Here is a 6,837-nt window from a genome sequence, read left to right on the forward strand (position 1 = left end):
GTACCTCATGTCTTCTTCTCGCCCATGTGCTCAGATACACCAGCCAATGAGCCCCCGCTTCAGCTGAATGCTTAAAATGGTACGTAACCGTCATAATACACGTCTCTGTACCTTCCACCAGGGGGCGCGTGGTCACCCCAAGGGACAAGGGGCAGTCCCTTTGGGCTGGGTTCCCGGGGTGCCACCTGGAACTGGGGTACCGCTCGGCCCTCTGTCTTACCAGCCTGGGCTCCCTCTCGCACTGCGCTGCCGTTGCTAAGCCACAAGCCTCTGTCAGGGCCTGCACTCACACGGGCAGGGACACGCTTTCGCTGCGGGAGGGGCCCACACGCTGTTCGGGGGGAGTTGCCTCTGCCACGGCTTGCCGTGCTGACATCACGCCCTGCCCAGTGCCAGGCTCGCCCAGTCCCGGGGCAGCAGCCCCACCCAGCTCCCCGGAGAACTGCCCTATAAACCAGCCTGTCTTCTGCCCCGGCCTGACGTCAGCGGGGCCCTCCCAGAGGCTGCGCTCACACCCTGCAGGCTGGGGTGGATTGGGGACACTGGCGGCAGCCCCTGCTCCCTGGGCCAGGGTGGCTAAGCCCCCCTCAGTCTGCCACAGGAGTTGGGGTCCCCTTCTTCACTGGCTCAAAACCACCCCCCCTCTGCCCCACACAGAGTGGCGCCAGCAGGCAGCTTCCAGAGTGCCTGAGAGAGTGGGGTGGGGAGCCCCAGCTGGGGGCGGCAGGGCCGATGGGGCCTGGTGTGGTTGGGTTGGGGAGCCCAGCTGCGGGGGGTGGGGGGTTGTGATGTTCCCCTGGTGTTATCTGGACCGGTGATCTGCTAGGTCACCCCAATCCTTGACTCTGGGAGCCAGCCTTCCCCTGCTCTGCTGTGAGAACCCCACTCCTGGGCTGTTCACACACAGCCTCTGGCATGTAACCTGCTCCCAGATACTTGCAAGCGAATGACACGAGTCAATAGTGATTTGTGCCTCCGGGTGACCATGCGCCCTGTAGTATAAGGGACCATCCCCTGCTCATTGATTGTCCCTCGGGGTGACCATGCTCCCTGTAGAGTAAGGGTGTGGCATGCTGTGCCTCAAAACAGTACCCTGGAACCCCCATAAGGGGGAAGTGACATCATCACTTGGCCTCTCTCCCCCCCACAACTCAACACCTGGACTAGACCCCCATCTGGAGGACAAAGACTGAACGGGGGAGGTGGTCCCAGCTGGAAAGGAGAACCCCAGCCTGTGTATTCAGGAGCAATACCGTCAGGTGAGACACGGCTTGATTCAAATCCTGTCTCCTTTATAGAACTCAGACTGCGATTCTCCTTTTATTTTTTAGATGGCCAACTTAATAAACCTGCTTTCTGTTTTACCTAACACGGTGCATTGTGCTTGGGAAATCTGCTCGTGTTGCAAGGGCTGGTGCATGTCCACTTTCCTTTGCAAAAGCAGCGGACTGGGTGATAAACTTACACTGGCCAGGCTTCTGACCAGGTGTAACCATGCTGGCTTTGGTGGGACCCACCAATTCAGGACAAATTGCTTAAAGTGGGGCAGTTACAGCCCAAGGCTGGGGGTCCTTTGCACACCAAGACAAACCAAACCGGCCAAACAGAGAAGACTTCGGTTTTACCCCACTGGCTATCCACGAGTCACACAAGCAATTCTCTTAGACACTCCAGTTTCCCAGAGTCACCACCAGTGCCACTCGTTATGGGGACGAATGGTTACGAAAACCAATACCCCAGGAAAAGAAAAAGGTTCTCCTGATCCCAAAGTACCAAGCCCCAGGCCCAGGTCAATATACAAATCAGATCTTACCCTCAAATCACACTGTTGCCAATCCTTTAGAATCCAAAATCTAAAGGTTTATTCATAAAAGGAAAAAGATAGAGATGAGAGCTAGAATTGGTTCAATGGAATCAATTACATACAGTAATGGCAAAGTTCTTGGTTCAGGCTTGTAGCAGCGATGGAATAAAGTGCAGGTTCAAATCAAGTCTCTGGAGTACATCTACAGCTGGGATGGGTCATTCAGTTTGTAGCAAGGTTCCTCCAGAGGCAAGAAGCAGGATTGAAGACAAGATGGAGGAGATGCAGCAGCCTTTTATAGTCTCTTGTCATGTGGCCTCTGCTTTCTTTGTTCCAAAGACAAGCTATCCAGCACATGGCATGGAAAAATCTTAGAGTTCTGTCCATAGGCAGGTCCCTGCATGCCTTGCTGAGTCACAAGGTGTATCTGCCTTCTCTCAATGGGTCAATTGTATAGCTGATGGTCCTTAATGGGCCACCAAGCAGGCTAGGCAGTGCTGATACCAAATTGTCTGGGGTGTCACCCAGAAACATAGCACAAGTTTGAAATACAGACAGTATAGAGCCAGTACTTATAATTTTAAATACAAAAATGATACATGCATACAGACAGCATAATCATAACCAGCAAATCATAACCTTGTCATAGACACCTTACTTGACCTCCTTTGTACCAGATTTGGTGCCACTATATGACCTTGGTTGCAACAATGATCTATACGGTCACAATTCATGTCAATAACGTCACAAGCAGACAGGGAGGGACTAACTTGAGTCCCTGGGTCATGAGACAAACGGTTTGCAGCTGGGTCGCAGCGGGGTTTGGGGGCTCAGAGCCTGTGCGCCCTTGAACGACCCCCAGCCCCTGAGATGGGGAGATGCACTCACAGCTGAGTCCCAGCGTGGTTTGGGGGCTCAGAGCCTGTGCACCCTGGAACGACCCCCCTGATCCCTGAGAGAGGAAGACACATTTGCTGCCCTAGCGGGGCTCGGTCTCTCTCATTGCTAAGGGCAAGGTGACCTGGTGCCCTTCTCTGCCCATAGGAAGTGCCCAGCCTAGGAGATGCGGGAGGCTTTTCTGCCTGGCTCTGCATCCTGTGTCTCCTGGCAGACAGGAGGGCTGGCAGCTCTCTGGGACTGGCACTGCCATGCAATTCAACCCCAGCCCTGGGAGCAGAGCGTCTCTCTCCAAGCCTAATATCCAACCTAAACTGCCCTTGCTGCAATTTAAGCCCATTGCTTCTTGTCCTGTCCTCAGAGGTTAAGAAGAACAATTTTTCTCCGTCCTCCTGGTAACAACCTTTTATGTACTTGAAAACTGTTATGTCCCCGCTCAGTCCTCTCTTCTCCAGACTCAACAAACCCAATTTTTTTCAATCTTCCCTCACAGGTCATGTTTTCTAGACCTTTAATCATTTTTGTTCCTCTTCTCTGGACTTTCTCCAATTTGTCCACATCTTTCCTGAAATGTGTCGCCCAGAACTGGACACAATACTCCAGTTGAGGCCTAATCAGCGCGGAGTAGAGCGGAAGAATTACTTCTCGTGTCTTGCTCACAACACACCTGTTTATACATCCCAGAATGATGTTTGCTTTTTTTGCAACAGTGTTATACTGTTGACTCATATTTAGCTTGTGATCCACTAAGGCCCCCAGATCCCTTTCCGCAGTACTCCTTCCTAGGCCGTCATTTCCCATTTTGTATGTGTGCAACTGATTGTTCCTTCCTAAGTGGAGCACTTTGCATTTGTCCTTATTGAATTACATCCTATTTACTTCAGACCATTTTTCCAGTTTGTCCAGATCATTTTGAATTTTCATCCTATCCTCCAAAGCACTTGCAACCCCTCCCAGCTTGGTATCGTCCACAAACTTTATAAGTGTCCTCTCTATGCCATTATCTAAATAATTGATGAAGATACTGAACAGAACCGGACCCAGAACCGATCCCTGCGGGACCCCACTCGTTATGCCCTTCCAGCATGACTGTGAACCACTGATAACTACTCTCTGGGAACGATTTTCCAACCAGTTATGCACCCATCTTATAGTAGCTCCATCTAGGTTGTATTTCCCTAGTTTGTTCATGAGAAGGTTGTGACGAAGTGGGACTGTTCTTAATGGCTTTCCTCAGTTTCCCCTATGCAGTTCTTAAGTATCTAGGTGGTGGGATAAGGGTGTACGGTTGCTGCAGAGCAAAGGGCCAGTGTACATAAATGCCCGACACTCTGTCTCCTAGCAACTGATGGCCTGGGCCCCTCCTCTGCAAAGGTGCCAACTGAAGGTGTTGGAGACAAAGGGATCAGGTGACCTCCTGGCCTGGGAAAGAGACAAAGCCCAGAGAAGGAGGGGCTGGACGGGGGTTGGAGTTTGGAGCTAGCTGGGGACTGGAAGGGAGGGCAGACGGGGGTCTGCCTCGCTGGGCCCCAGAATGGACCCGGCGGATGGGTCCCGTTTGCTGGACCTACAAGCTCTGTTTTAGACCGTGTTCCTGTCGTCTAATAAACCTCTGTTTTACTGGCTGGCTGAGAGTCACGTCTGACTGCAAAGTGGGGAGTGCAGAACCCTTTGGCTTCCCCAGGACCCTGCCTGGGCGGACTCGCTGTGGGAAGCGCACGGAGGGGCATATGCTGAATGCTCCAAGGGCAGACCCAGGAGGTGAAGCCGTGTGAGCTTCTTGCCCTGAAGACAGTCTGCTCCAAGGGAGAGGAGGCTCCCCAAAGTCCTGGCTGGCTTTGTGGGGAGCAGTTCCAGAGCATCCCCCGGGGACTCCATGACAAAGGTCATGTGAGACAGTATCAAAAGCCGTACTAAAATCAAGATATGCCACATCTACCGCTTCCCGCCCCCGATCCACAAGGCTTGTTTCCCTGTCAAAAAAAGCTATCAGGTTGTTTTGACACAATTTATTCTTGACAAATCCATGCTGACTGTTATTTATCACCTTATTATCTTCTAGGTGTTTGCAAATTGCTTGCTTATTTATTTGTTCCATTATCTTTCCGGGTACAGAAGTTAAGCTGATTGGTCAGTAATTCCCCGGGTTGTCCTTATTTCCCTTTTTATAGATGGGCACTTGATTTGCCCTTTTCCAGTCTTCTGGAATGTCTCCCGTCTTCGATGACTTTTCAAAGATAATGGCTAATGGCTCATATCTCCTCAGTCAGCTCCTTGAGTATTCTGGGATGCATTTCATCAAGATATATCATGTCCACCTGGCACAACGGGGCCCTGATCTCAGCCGGGGTCTGGGCAGCACCCAGCACAATGGGTCCCTGATCTCGATTGAGGTCTTGGCAGTGCCCGGCACAATGGGGCCCTGATTTCACTGGGGTCTGGGCAGCACCCAGCACAATGGGGCCCTGATCTTTTCTGGGACTCCTGGGCGGTGCCCTGCTACAAGTAGCAACAACAACAGGACCCGGGAGGCTAATCCTTGTCTATGGTCCCTTCTGCCTTTGGTATCCATGACTCCTCCAGCTGCAGGATGCTAGCACAGTGGAATGCAGCCCCAGAAGAGGGGAGGACAGGCTGCCGGGGTAGCAGCAGCCGTTCTGGATCCCCCCACTTGCAGCCCCAGAGGGGTTTCCCCTGGGTCCTGCTCCTGCCACGATCCCCGGCCTGGAGTCCGTTTGACTTGAGGTATCTGCAGCAGGCGGGTTTGCCCGAAGCCTCACGGCTGCTTGGGGCCAGGCGCGTTCAGCTCAGGATTCTGCTGCTCGGAGCTGGCCAGGGATCTGCCCCCAGTTTCCACCCATGCCCATGGCAGCAGATCTGCTTGACATCATCTTCCCAGGTGCAGCCGGCGCTCCCCGCCCCTCGAGCGAGGGCGTGCTGCTGGCTGGCGCTGGCCGAGGCTTCGCTCCCGTCTCCTCCTCACAGACCAGGGAGGCCAGTGGGTTCTCCTGGGGACAGGGGACACCAGGCAGTGGCACTGACACTGAGCGAACGAGGCAGGTCCCCTTCTCAGTCAGGCCACTGCAGGGGAGTCCCGGAGCAGCAGGTCCCATGGCCAGAGGCCCCAGGGATGGGCACAGTCGGAATGTGCAGTGAGCTGCCCCACCAGGGGGGGATTGGCCGGAGAGCGATTAGGGTCCGTGGGCCCAGGTCTGTTACACTCGATCCCCTCTAGGCCCCTCTGCAAGTGTAAAGGGGCCTGAAATGGAGCAGAGGACAGGGACCCGTCAGCCAGGGTGGAGCTGGCACATGGGCCCTGCTTCCAGGACCACAAGGGGCAGATGGGCATGTGGCCAGAGTGCACTGCGCTGTGGCTATTCCCTGCCCCAGGGCCCATGGGGGGGCGGATCGGGGGCTGGCCGGAGCGCACTGCGCTGTGGCTATTCCCCGCCCCAGGGCCCATGGGGGGCGGATCGGGGGCTGGCCGGAGCGCACTGCGCTGTGGCTATTCCCCGCCCCAGGGCCCATGGGGGGCGGATCGGGGGCTGGCCGGAGTGCACTGCGCTGTGGCTATTCCCTGCCCCACAGGGGGCGGATGGGGGGCTGGCCAGAGCGCACTGCACTGTGGCTATTCACTGCCCCACAGGGGGGCGGATCGGGGGCTGGCCGGAGCGCACTGCACTGTGGCTATTCCCCGCCCCAGGGCCCACAGGGGGCGGATCGGGGGCTGGCCGGAGTGCACTGCGCTGTGGCTATTCCCCGCCCCAGGGCCCACAGGGGGCGGATCGGGGGCTGGCCGGAGTGCACTGCGCTGTGGCTATTCCCCGCCCCAGGGCCCATGGGGGGCGGATCGGGGGCTGGCCGGAGCGCACTGCACTGTGGCTATTCGCTGCCCCACAGGGGGGCGGATCGGGGGCTGGCCGGAGCGCACTGCGCTGTGGCTATTCCCTGCCCCACAGGGGGCAGATGGGGGGCTGGCCGGAGCGCACTGCACTGTGGCTATTCCCTGCCCCACAGGGGGGCGGATGGGGGGCTGGCCGGAGCGCACTGCACTGTGGCTATTCCCCGCCCCAGGGCCCATGGGGGGCGGATCGGGGGCTGGCCGGAGAGCGCTGCACTGTGGCTATTCCCCGCCC

Source organism: Chrysemys picta, chromosome 17 (genome assembly GCF_011386835.1).
Source record: "Chrysemys picta bellii isolate R12L10 chromosome 17, ASM1138683v2, whole genome shotgun sequence".
Classification (NCBI taxonomy): Eukaryota; Metazoa; Chordata; order Testudines; family Emydidae; genus Chrysemys; species Chrysemys picta.